We start from the raw sequence: 9725 nt of genomic DNA on the forward strand, positions 1-9725 counted from the left end.
TCTTAAAAAAATGCATTCAGCATGGTATTTGCTTAAAATACTTTGGCAAATACTCTGTATCTAGTGAAATGTCCTTTTTGTTCAGGATTTTCTGATAATTTTTATTATAAAATTGATTTTGAACTTTAGCTCATACTAAGGTAATCACAATTTTAATAAGTTAGACCATTTATATGCTGAATTATATTAATATCTTTTTTGACAATGAAACATCAAGGCGTTTCAGAAATAAATTCTACTTGGTCATAATATATTGTAATATAAATATTATAGTCATTTTTCTAATAATTTATTTAGGAATTATCTGTTTTTAATCTGAGTAATCCTATAATTTTGTTTTCTTTATGAACTGGTCAGACTTCATTAGCTCCCATTCAATACCAAACCCTCATGTCTTCTTTGCTAATAAAATTCTAATTTATTCAGTACAATGATCTTAGTAGTTCATGAATCTTGATCAATCTAAGCCAGCAATTTTCAGGCCTCTTTTTTCAGTACACTTTTATTTTTTTCAAAAAGTTTTGAGAATCCCAATGAGCTTTTATTTATGTGGGCTAAGTCTATTGATAGTTGCTGTACTAGAAATTAAAATAGATGTTTAAAACACAAAAATGAGTGAGTATACATCCCATAACCATCAGAGCAATAACATGATCACACATCAGGTAATCTCGGGAAACTGCACTATACTATACACTTCTGAAAAAATAAACTGAGTGAGAATGAAAAATAACATCTTGGTATTACTATGAAAATTGTTTTGATCCTGCAGAATTCCTCAAAAGGGGGGAGTTCCCAGATCATACTTTGAAAACCTCTGATTTAAGTAAATCAAAATAGTCATGTCCCTAGTTTTCCAGATCTCCGTATAGCAATGCATTACCCAGTGATCTGATTTTGGCCAATGGGATTTGGGCAGAAGCAAATAGAGGAGATTTATGGGAGAGCTCTTATTTTAGTGATAAAACGTCAAAAGTAGGAATGTGACTGGCTCTCCCTTTCTCCTCTGTCATTGTGGTAAAAGCACTTATAAACTGTGAAGCAGCAACAGGACACCTGCAACGATAAGATTACAAAAATGAAGATGGAAGCCAGCCCGTAGGGTGACAAGAGCAGATAGTTAAAAATGAATCTAAGTCTCTTATTTCATCATTAAGTAGCTGAATAAATAAAATCATACGTCCAGGTGTCTTACAAGGGAAAATAAATCCCTATTTATTTAAACCATTGTAATTTTTTTTTCTGTTACTAGAAGCTAAACATACTCCTTATCTTTAATCAGTTTTGAAATCAAAGTTTTATTAGCATTATAAAATAAGTTCAGAGCATTCCCATGTCTACTTTCTGGCATAACTTACAGAAATTAGGAATAATATTTTGCTGAAAAGTTTGGTTGATATTATGTACCCATAAAAACTGTCTGAATCTTGAGTCTTTTTTGTTTAGTATATCTTTTACAAGATTTGACCTTTAAATAATATTCTTGCCATTTTAGCTTTTTGGAGTTTCAATAAATTAAAGTGTTCATTTTTTTCTTATACCAATTTTGGCATATATTTTTAAATAAATGTGTTTATATTTTTTAGTTTTCAAATTTATTGCTGTTCTCAATATTTTTGGCATGTTTTAACCTGTTTATGCCTGACTGTTCCTCTTTTAACATTCTCTACTTTACCTAATTTTTTCTTGAACTGTCTTGCTGTAAGATTGCCTTACTTATGATTCTTTTCAAAAAATTGATTTTCAATTTTCTTTATCTGTTCCATATTTTTCTCTATTTTATTGTCTGAGTTTATTTTGTTGCTATTTTCTTATTTTAGAGTTAAATATTTAGCTCTTTGGTGTTCAATCATTTTAAACACAAACTACAAATTTCTCTCCACATGATTTTTTTCAAATATTATTTTATTTTATGCACATGAATGTTTTTATCAAAATAGAATTACTGTTGGTGTTCAAATACTAAAAATGGCTTTCTTCTTAGTTAATTGTATAGCATGGCCGTTTTTCCATGTTATTATTCTACAGCATTGTTCTAACAGCCGTTACTGTTTCATTATAGGGCTATATTTTCATTGATTTAACCAGTCTTCTGTTGTTGAATATTCGGGTTGTTTCTAGCGTTTTGTTTTTCCTTTTGTTTATTTATTTTAAAAATTATTTGGTTTTTATTATTGTAGTTACATAATGGTTTTACATATGGAGTGCTTGTGGTATTTTCATAAAGGCATACAACGTGTAATGATTAAATTAGGATAACTGAAGTATTTACCACCTCATGTATTTATCATTTGTTTTTGTTAGGAAACTTTGATTCTGTTAGTTATTTTGAAATATACTATAAATTATTATTAACTATAGTCACCTTATTGTGCGACAGAACACTAGATCTTATTCCTTCTATCCAACTGTCTTTTGTCCACATTGACAATCCCCTCTTTATCTCTACCTCGCTAAAACCCTTCCCAGACCCTGGGAACCATCATCCTACTCTCTATCTCCAAATTCAATTTTTTTTATATTTTAGCTCCCACATGCGAATGAGAACAAGAGATATTTGTCATTCTGTGCCTGGCTTATTTCACTTAATATAATGTCCTCCATTTCCATCCAGATTGCCACGTACTGTTTTATCTGTGTCACATAATTTTGACTTTTAGTTTTCAATAATATTCAATTTCGGTATATTAAATTTCCCATTTTCTTTAACCCCAAAATTATTAGTGCTGTTTTAGTTTCCAGATATATAAGATTTTCTTAGTTATCATCTGTTAGTTTCAAATTTTATTGCAACTAAGTTATGAGTTTTTTAAATTATATAACTTTGCTAGTCATTTTTTGAGACTTTATTTTCAAATTTAAACATGGTAACATTTTTGACCAGACCATGTATGCTTGAAATGAATGCATATTTACTGGCTATAAAGATTTGTTTAATTTTATAATTACTACCCTAGATTTTCTATTGAATGATATTTGCCTGGAATGTATTTTTCTGTGTATTTACTTAGAGAAAGATACTGATCACAAAATTTTACCAAATAGAGAACAGCCAAATGTAAAAACTAATATTCGACCAAGACTGAGGCAAAGATCAAATATCGCCATCAAATAACAAGTATGATAGTGTGATATTTCATCCCAAAATGATAATTTTATTATAATTTTGTTTGGCAGTCAAATTTGAGAAGTTTGATGATGCTTTAATGTAAAATAATTTCCTAGCACTGTTAGCTGCCAGACTGCTCCTGCAGGCCTAATACTGCACACTTAGAATATTAAATAGATACCCACTCTCCACTGAAGCTAGTAGAAAAGTGAGAGTATCTGATGCCAGGCATTTTCAGCTGTTGATGGTAATATTATCAACAAGTTATTTTAACCAAATTAAAAACATATCATTTGTCCAAATCCAAATTTAGATAAGGTGATGGCACAATATAATTTGTGCAATTACTGAAAGGCTTTGTGTACTCTTTGAATATGTTTCTGAATATTTAAAAATACATATTTAAGATAATTGCATATAAAATACAGAGGAATGATCAATAGATTATAAAATGGACTCTGAATCTTTCTGACAAGAGAGAACCTTTGCAGGTGGACCTATAAAAAATGTCTGAACTCTGAAGGCAGAGGAATTTCAGTAGGTACCAACTAACCTATTTTTTTATGCAAGCCACACTTCATTGTTATTAAGTTCTGTTAAGTTGGTATTAAAGAGTGCATTTCCCTCAAGCAGTCTTTTAGATATGTAAAATCTGATAGTTTATCTTGTTCGAAAATTTCATATGAATATAAATCAAGAAAGAATGGCAGAATAATACTGAAGTGAACAGTCAGCTGTGTCCTTCCAAAATCTGAGACAAAACCCAATATCAAATAACACGTTTTGAATAAAATGTGTCAACTAAAGCCAAGCTTAAGTTCGTCCTTCATTTCCAACCTTTCTTCACTCTATATTGTCAATCTGTCTCTCTCGATAAATTTATTGCTGTATCTTATTTTTGATTTAACATCCAATATGGGAGTTACTGTTTTTTGATCATCGAGTTAATCTATATAGTATATTGTAATTCTGTTTTATTGGGATTTATCTCTGACATCTTATGTTTTCTATTTCCCTTTAGTTTAGGTTTTCATTTTTCTCTTTGCTTTTATCTCTTTAAAGATATATTTTAAACTGACAGTTTAAATTATTCATTTGATTTTAATTTCTGTGATGTTATTGATAACTTTTTAATACTCATATTTGTGTTATTTGTCTTAGTTTGTCAAGCTATCTATTTTTTTCAACAAAACAGATGTATTTGCATATAATCATCTCCTTCTTATTCTTCCCCTCTCCTCATGCCTAGATATGCCTTAAATTTTACCCCCTTCTTCTGGGACTCCTATGCCTGAACATTGACCTTTTCAAGTCTATCCTTTATACATTTTATAATTACCATCTGTAATCTACTCTAATGTTACTATTTCTTCTGTGAAAATTCCTCAATCGTATCTCCCAAGTGACTAGCTTATTTGTTGGCTTTATCTATTGGTCTTTGTACTTTCTTTAAAAACTTAATGAGATGTGGCTGGGAGCGGTTGCTGACGCCTATAATCCTAGCACTTTGGGAGGCCGAGGCAGGTGGATCACAAGGTCAGGAATTCAAGATCAGCCTGGCCAAGATGGTGAAACCCCGTCTCTATTAAAAGTACAAAAATTAGCTGGGCATGTTGGCAGGTGCCTGTAATCCCATGTGCTCAGCAGGCTGAGACAGAGAATTGCTTGAGCTCGGAAGGCAGAGGTTGTAGTGAGCCAAGTTCATGCCACTGCACTCCAGCCTGGTGACAGAGTGAGACTCCATCTCAAAAAAAAAAAAAAAAAAATTAATGAGATATAATGCACATAACATAAAATGTATCCTTTTAAGGTATACAACTTAATGTTTCTTTAGTATGTCCACAGTAGTGCAATTATCACCACAATCAATTTTAGAAAATTTTCATCATCCCCCCTAAAACACCCTGTATCCTTTAGCAGACACTTCCTATTTCCTTACAACTTTGTCAGATCTGGGCAACCCTGGTGTATTTTCTGCTTCTATAATACATCTACTGGCATTTTATGTAAGTAGAATCATGCAAAATTTGGTCTTTTGTACCTGGTTTCTTTAATTTGGAATAATGTTTTCAAGGTCCATCCATGTTGTAATACTCATCAACACTTCACTGTTTATTGTTCAATAATATCCCTTTATATGGGTATTCCACATTTTTAATTCATTTATCAGTTGATCAACATCTGGTTGTTTCCAATAGTACTGTAATATTCATATACAAACTTTTGTTTGGGCTTGTGTTTTCATTTTTCTTAAATATATACCTAGGTATAGAACTGCTGAGTTACATGCAAACTCCATGTTTAACCACATTTGAATAGTTTGTCTAACTGTTTTCCAAAGTGGCTGTACCGTTTTCATTCCAACCAGCTAAATATGGAGGTTTCCATTTCTCCATATCCTCACCAACAATTATTATCTTTTCTTTTTCTTCTATTTATATTTTATTTTTCATTTTTTGTGCATATATAGATGTATAGATTTATGGAGTACATGCGATATTTTGGTATAGGCATGCAATGTATAATAACCACATCATGGAAAATGCGATATCCATCTTCTCAAACATTTGTGTTACAAACAATCCAATTATACTCTTTTACTTATTTGAAAAAGTGAAATTAAATTATTATTGACTATAGACCTCTTGTGCTATCAAATACTAGGTCTTATTCATTCTATTTTTTTTTTTTTGCACCCATTAACAACCCTCACCTCTCCTGCAACCCCCTTCACTACTCTTCCCAGCCTCTGGTGACCATACTTCTATTCCCTATATTTATAAGTTCAATTGTTTTGATTTTTAGCTCCCACAAATAAATGAGAACATGCAATGCTTGTATTCCTGTGCCTGGCTTATTTTACTTAACGTAAAGAGCCCTAGCTGCATACATATTTTCGTAAATGACAGAGTTTCATTTTCTCTATGGCTGAAACGTACTCCATTTTGTATATGTACATTTTTGTGGTCCTTTCATTTGTTTTTGTTGCTGTTGTTATTTATTTATTGTTTATACTTTAAGTTCTGGGGTACACGTGCAGATCATGCAGGATTGTTACATAGGTATACACATGACATGGTGGTTTGCTGCATCCATCCCCCCGTCATCTACCTTAGTTATTTCTCCTAATGTTATCCCTCTCCCCCTGCTATTCCTCCCCTAGCACCCCTACCCCGCAACAGGCCCCAGTGTGTGAAGTTCCCCTCCCTGTGTCCATGTGTTCTCATTGTTCAACATCCACTTATAAGTGAGAACATGTGGAGTTTGGTTTTCCTAAGTGTTGATAGACACCTAGGTTCCTTCTAAATCTTAGCTATTGTGAACAGTGCTGCAACAAACCTGGGAGTGCAGATATCTCTTTGACATATTGATTTCCTTTCTTTTGGGTATATATCCAGCACTGAGGTTGCTGGATCACATGGTAGCTCAATTTTTAGTTTTTTGAGGAAACTCCCAGTTGTTCTCCATGGTGGTTGTACTAATTTACATTTCCTCCAAAAGTGTCTGAGGGATCCCTTTTCTCCACATCCTCACCAGCATTTGTTATTGCCTGTCTTTTGTAAATAAGTATTTTAACTGTGCTAAGATTTTATCTCTGTAGATTTGATATGCCACTCTCTGATAATCAATGATACTGAGCATGTTTTCATATGCCTCTTTGCAATATTCAGATCTTTTGCCCATTTTAAAATTTGGATTACTAGATTTTTTTTCCTGTAGAGTTGTTTGAGCTCCTGATATATTCTGGCTATTAATCCCATGTCAGATGGGTAGTTTGCAAATATTTTCTCCCATTCTGTGGGTTACCTTATTACTTTGCTGATTGTTTCCTTTGCTGTGAAGAAGCTTTCTAACTTGTGATCTCATTTGTCCATTTTTGCTTTGCTTGCCTGTCCTTTTGGGGTATTTCTTAAGACATTTTTACCTAAACCAATGTCCTAGAGAATTCCCCCAATGTTTTCTTGTAGCAGTTTCATAGTTCGAGGTCTTAGATATAAGCCTTTAATCCATTTTGATTTGATTTTTGTATAAGGTGAGAGATAGGGGTCTAGTTTCATTCTTCTGAACATGGATATCCAGTTTTCCCTTTCCCAGCACAACTTATTGAAGAGACTGCCTTTTCTTAATGTATGTTCTTGGAACCTTTGTTGAACTTGAGTTCACTGTAGGCGTGCAGATTTGTTTCTGTGTTCTCTATTCTGTTCCATTGGTCTATGTGTCTGTCTTAATGACTTTTTACTATGACGGCTATCTTGTTATGTGTTGGTGTGTTCAAGTTTTATATTTCTTTATGATTCAATCTTGGAAAGTTTTATGTTTATAGGAATTCATTCATTTCTTCTAGATTTTCCTATTTATTTGCATGTATTTGCTCATAATGGCCTCTAATAATCCTTTGAATTTCTGTGGTATCAGTGTAATATCTCCTTTTTTATCTCTGATTTTATTTAGTTGGATCTTCTCTCTTTTTTTCCTTTGTCAGTTTGTCTAAATGTCTGTCAGTTTTGTTTATCTTTTCAAAAGACAACTTTTTGTTCCATTGATTTTTTTTGTATTATTTTCTTGATTTCAGATTCATTTATTTCTCTCTGATTTTTTATTATTTATTTTCTTCTACTAATTTTGAGTTTAATTTGTTCTTGCTTTTCCAGTTATTTAAGATGCATCATTGGGTGATTCATTTGAAGTTTTTCTTCTTTTTTTGATACAGTCACTTAAAGCTATAAATTTCCCTCTTAGTAATGCTTTTGCTGTATCCCATAGGTTTTGATATTTTGTGTTTCCATTATAATTTATTTCAAGAAATGTATCAATTTCCTTCTGAATTTCTTTATTTATCCACTGTTCTTTCAAGAGCATATTGTTTACTTTCCATGTGTTCCTATAGTTTCAAACATTCCTCCTGTTATTGATTTCTAGTTTTATTCATTGTGGTCAGAGAAGATGCTTAATATTATTTCAATTTTTTAAACGTTTTAGCACTTGTTTTATGACCCAACATATACACTATTCTTAAGATACATGCTGAGAAGAAAAATGTGTGTTCTATAGCCATTGAGTAAAATGTTCTTTAAATATCTACTAGATTCATTTGTTCTATAGTGCAGAGTAAGTCTGATGTTTCTTTGTTTATTTTCTGTCTGAGAGGTCTGTCCGATGCTGAAAGTGGGGTGTTAAAAGTCTCCAGCTACTATTATAACGGTATTTTCCTCTCTCTTTAGCTCTAATGACATTTGCTTTATATATATGGGTACTCCAGTGTTTAATGCATACATATATATGTATATAAAATCATTATATTCTCTTGCTGAACTGACCCCTTTATCATTATATGACCTTCTCTTTCTTTTTTCAGTTTTTGTCTTGAAATCTGTTTTGTCTGATATAAGTACAGCAAATCATGCTCTTTTTTGGTTTCCATTTGGATGGAATATCTTTTTCCAGCCTTTTATTTTCAGTTTACATTTGTTTTTATAGGTGAAATGTGTTTCTTCTCGGAAACAGGTAATTGGTTCTTATTTTTTCATCCATGTAGTCACTCTATCTGTTTTGAACTTTTGATTGAAGCGTTTAGTCCATTTACATTCAATGTTATTATTGATAAGTAAGAACTTATACCTGCCATTTTGTTATCTGCTTTCTGGTTGTTTTGCAGTATTCTCATCCTTCTTTCCTTCTTTTTTGTCTTCCTTTTAGTAAAGGTGATTATCCCTAGCAGTATGCTTTAATTTCTTGGGTTTTATTTTTTGTATATCCATTGTACGTTTTTGATTTGAGGTTACCATGAAGCTTGCAAATACTGTCTTATAACTTATTATTTTAAGCTGATGACAACTTAATATTATTAGCATAAACAAAACAAATAAACAAGCAAAAAGAAGGAAAAATAATAAAAACTCTCCATTTTAACTTCATCCTCCCTGCTGTTTCACTTTTTTGTTTGTTTGTTTATTTCTCTTTGTGTCCTATCGTATTGTCTTTGTCTTGAAAGGTTATCTTTATTATTTTTAATTGTTTAATCATTTAGTCTTTCTTCTTACGTCAATACAAGTTTATACACTACAATTATAGTATTGTCATATTCTGTGTTTTTCTGTATGCTTAGTATTATCAGTGAGTTTTGTACCTTCAGAAGATATCTTCTTGCTCATGACCATCGTTTGCTTTCAGTTTGACAACTCCCTTCAGCATTTCTTCTAGAATAAGTCTCGTGTGGATGAAATCCCTCAGCTTTTGTTTGTCTGGGAAGGTCTTTATTTTACCTTCATTTTTGATGGACATTTTCACTGAATATACTATTGTAGGCTAAACAATTTTTCTGGTAGCACTTTAAATTTGTCATGCCACTGTCTTCTGGCCTATAAAGTTTCCACTGAAAAGTCTGTTGCCAGATGTATTCGAGCTCCCTGCATGTTATTTTTATTTTTTCTTGCTACTCTTAAGATCCTTTGTTTATCCTTGACTTTTAGAAGTTTCTTTATTAAACGCTTTGAGGCAGTCTTCTTTGGTTTATACCTGCTTTGTGTTCTGTCACCTTCATGTACTTGAGAGTTGGTGTCTTCCTCTAGGTTTAGGTTTAGGAAGTTCTCTGATATTAATGCTTTGAATAAACGTT

Source organism: Cebus imitator, unplaced genomic scaffold (assembly GCF_001604975.1).
Source record: "Cebus imitator isolate Cc_AM_T3 unplaced genomic scaffold, Cebus_imitator-1.0 Scaffold144, whole genome shotgun sequence".
Taxonomy (NCBI): Eukaryota; Metazoa; Chordata; class Mammalia; order Primates; family Cebidae; genus Cebus; species Cebus imitator.